We start from the raw sequence: 3,874 nt of genomic DNA, 5'->3' as shown, positions 1-3,874 counted from the left end.
AGACCACCTGTTATAATATCATAATAAACCACCATTCATCCCAAAAATTCTGATGTTAAAAAAAAAGAAAAAAAGACAAATTTAATCATTAAACTATCATTCAAACTGTTGGAATGGAGAGTATAATTCTCTATATAAGATTATACAATATTGTAGACAGGAAGCTTGTATACATAGAATAGCTAGAGAGTAGCAACAAAACGAAACTACAGATAATCGTTAAATGTAGATAGTACATTAGTAGAATGGACTAAATGAAGTTTGGACGTGGTGTACATTATCGCTAACAATTAATAGAGCCGAATTCAATATACAAGACATCTCACAACCAATTTTTAGATTTCACTTATCTTTTGCCTTATAAAGTTTGAAACAAGCTATATTTATAAGATTGCCAAACATGATTACAAACACTTCAACTGCTGTAAGTATATTTATTTTTTGCTTTAAAAAAACATTATTATCTGCATAACATTGACAGCAAACATTAAATTATACAAGAGAACATAGATAAAGAAAAATAAAAATAAAGAAAGCGTCAAATGCAATATTTTAAGACGTGCATACATATACTATGAAAACGAAGCACGCAGGAAACTTGACTTCTTTCTATACCAAGGGCTTAGGCTTCTCAATTTTCCAAACCATTCCATGTTTTTCTCAGAACCTAGATCATACTAATAACAGAAGTGGGATTTGGAGGGATTGGGATGTCTGCAGTCCCTTCCAGCATTAGTAGAACCTTTTTCATTGAAGGTCGAAGTGATGGCTCTTCTAGAATGCACCAAAATGCCACTTTAACCATTCTCTCAAAGTGTCTCTTGTCGACCTCTTCATCATTGATTAGTTTATCTAACTCACCACACTCAAAGCAACTATAGACCCATTCTTCAAGAATAGCCTCTTCCTCAGGAAGATTACTATCCACACTCTTTCGGCAAAATATAATCTCCAATAAAACTATTCCAAAGCTATAGACGTCTACTTTAACTGTCACAGGACAGTTTCGACGATGCCACTCTGGTGCAACATCCCCTTGTGCCCCTAATATTAGTGGACATTTGGCTTTGGTCTGGCTTCAACAACTTTGCCAATCCAAAATCAGAGAGTTTTGCACACCTGTTTTCATCCATGAGTATATTTTGAGGTTTTATATCACAATGAATGATTTGTGGTATACATTCTTCATGGAGATAAAGAATTCCTCTTGTAATATTGTAAGTAATTCCCCTTCTTTCATCCCAAGAAGGTTGTTTTATAGGTGTGAAGAGTATATCCGCAAGTGAACCATTGCACATATACTCATACACCAAAAGCCTATTCGGTCCATCACGACAATACCCAAGAAGATGGATTAAATTTCTATGATGTGTTTTTCCAATAACTTTCATCTCGGTCTGAAACTCTCTTTCCCGATCGGCCAACAATTTCTCTAGTCTTTTCACAGCTACAATCTTTTGACCATTCCCTTCATCCCTTTATAAACTATCCCAAATGCACCTCTACCAAGCTCCTCCTTGAAACCATCAGTAATTTTTTCAAGTTTTGCATAAGTAAATGATCGTGGACCAACATCCTCATCAACAAAATTTTCCCATATTAGATACATTTACATGTTTGGAAACATGGGATCTGTAAATAACAAATCCAGAAATGATCAACACAATGAATGCAAAAGCAACTAATGTAATACTGACAATTAGGATGTCCACACGAAGCTCTTTCTTCCTTTCTTTTGTCATAGTTCTATTTGTAGAGGGTGTAGATGTACTTACCTTGATAAGGGCTACACTTGAATCACTCTGCCTTCTCCCAAATCTCATGGGAAGCCTTTGCTTTCTGCATGCCCCGTCTTTGAATAGCGCAGCTTCATAGTTACAGTCTTGCAAACATGCAATTTTGCAATCCTTTATGTTTGATGAAAACAACGGGAGAGAGTAAGTATCATTTTCCCATACAGTGTTAATCTCTTCTTCCATGTCATACGTTCCTTCTTTGCAATTGTCTACAGTTAAATTCCTTTCACAGCCTAAAGTCCTTTTGCTCTCATCAACAAATGCAAATCCAGGAAGACATGTGCAATTATTTTCTTCATCATATATGACATAAAATGCCAATGCTATCAGCTGACCATGTAACAACCCAATCACTATTCCGATTCGTATTGTACGAGTACAGCCGCAAGAATCCATCATCATCCATTCTCAGACGGTAGAGTAAACCTTTTGTAGAGTTTCCTCCTGCAGATATAGTCACTATGCCATTGCCATTGGCCAAGTAAAGATGACCATCAACATCAAGGTTTAGAGTCGCATTTAATGGGGGTCCCTGTATACCCTTAGACCAATAACCATACTCAATATAGTATGGAGTACCAATTGGGTATAGCGCGATGAATCCATCTTGCTGCATAATGGCACGAAATCTACCCGTTGATTGGTTCGACTCCGACACACTGGAATCCAACACATCATCATACAAGAGTCGCTGAGTTGGTAAAAGGGTATCTGTTGGATTTTGGAAACTCTCCCATATTGTTTGGTTATCTGCATTATAGACAGCAAAGTTGCCTGTATCAAGCATGGACGCTGAACTTGCAGTTTCACCATAAACAGCTACTCTTTTCGTTGTGCCTTGTGCCGATTGCAGAACCAAACGTCCATCACTTGTGAAATTCAATGTAACTGCAGCAGAAACTGGAGGATCATCTCGGTTGGCTGTCCAGACTACAGTCTTATCAGGAATCCCAGCAAAAAAAACTCCTACAGCATAGCCACTGCCTTGCTTGTAGAATCCAAAGGCATATCGACCAGAAGGTGATGGCCATGAAGAGTTAGTGGTGGTGGTAGTGGTAGGTGTTAAAAAAAAAGCCTGGGTTCACAATGGATTGCCCTTGTTGAGCTTTTGCTATGAAAATAGCAGGGAGAAGAAGAAAAAGAAAGGTAGTTGCCATCAATGAAGAATGGTTCTTTCAATCTGTGCCTTACTCTCACTGTAGTTGGAAGTGAATAATCATCTTCCAGTTCACCTTCATATATATAGAATCAATAAAAACAAGCAAATAATCTTTCTTTCTTTTTCTTTTTTCTTTTTTTTGTCACTATAAAGTCGTCGTCATCATTAGGTCAATTTCTTTCTCAGTGGTGCAAGTCTTTAAGATAAGCCAATATGGACTGGTCTATCTTCCAGGAATCTGAACGCGTAGAACAAGTTACAATCACAGAATATTTGGCAACGGTAAGAGAAATGTTTCAGGAGCAAAAATTTTCACAACATTTTCTCAACAGTTGAGTGACAAGTTTTTATTTGGTCTCAATTAACATTATTTTTACCATTAGCAAGTTGTTATCTCCGTTGTGAAGTTTTTGTAGGGTCTATTGGAATGAAAATTATGAAGAGAAATCTGTGCATGAAAAATTCTATACACACCATTTGAGAAAATTCTCCGCTGTTTTGCTTATAGTCAGTCTTCTAGTGGGTACTATAGTAGTATTTTTTTTTTCCCGGAAAATACTGTCACTGATTTGTGTGTGTGCTATGTAATAACACTATTTTTTTTAAGGCCCAATGAAATATAATAGTACTGTAGTAGCATGTAGTGACTTAGAAACCCACCATTTGGACTAAGGAAGCTAGAATATTTTGTCCGTAACTGAATTTAAATTTATTTTAATTATTTGAATACTAATTTGAAATTTAGTCTATAATTCGAGAATTGTAGGAAGATTTTTTAGGTAAACTACAATATGATTTTACTATTAAGCTATTTTTTAAAATATATATCTACTAGTTTCTTAGGTAAACAATGGCTGCTCTAAAAGTAGCTTTCTCTTGCAAAATACACAGATTCAATAATAACTTAATAGATCTCAAC

The 3,874-nt window shown here is 36.0% G+C and overlaps 1 pseudogene; it reads right to left on the bottom strand.

The window, feature by feature from the left end:
* Positions 1 to 667: 667 nt before the first annotated feature.
* Positions 668 to 2,953, bottom strand: LOC142631503 (G-type lectin S-receptor-like serine/threonine-protein kinase LECRK3; annotated as a pseudogene).
* Between the last annotated feature and the right edge of the window lie 921 nt (positions 2,954 to 3,874).

Source organism: Castanea sativa, chromosome 4, assembly GCF_040712315.1.
Source record: "Castanea sativa cultivar Marrone di Chiusa Pesio chromosome 4, ASM4071231v1".
Lineage (NCBI taxonomy): Eukaryota > Viridiplantae > Streptophyta > Magnoliopsida > Fagales > Fagaceae > Castanea > Castanea sativa.
Note: the sequence above shows the minus strand (reverse complement) of the source record. Positions and strands in the feature narration are given on the sequence as shown.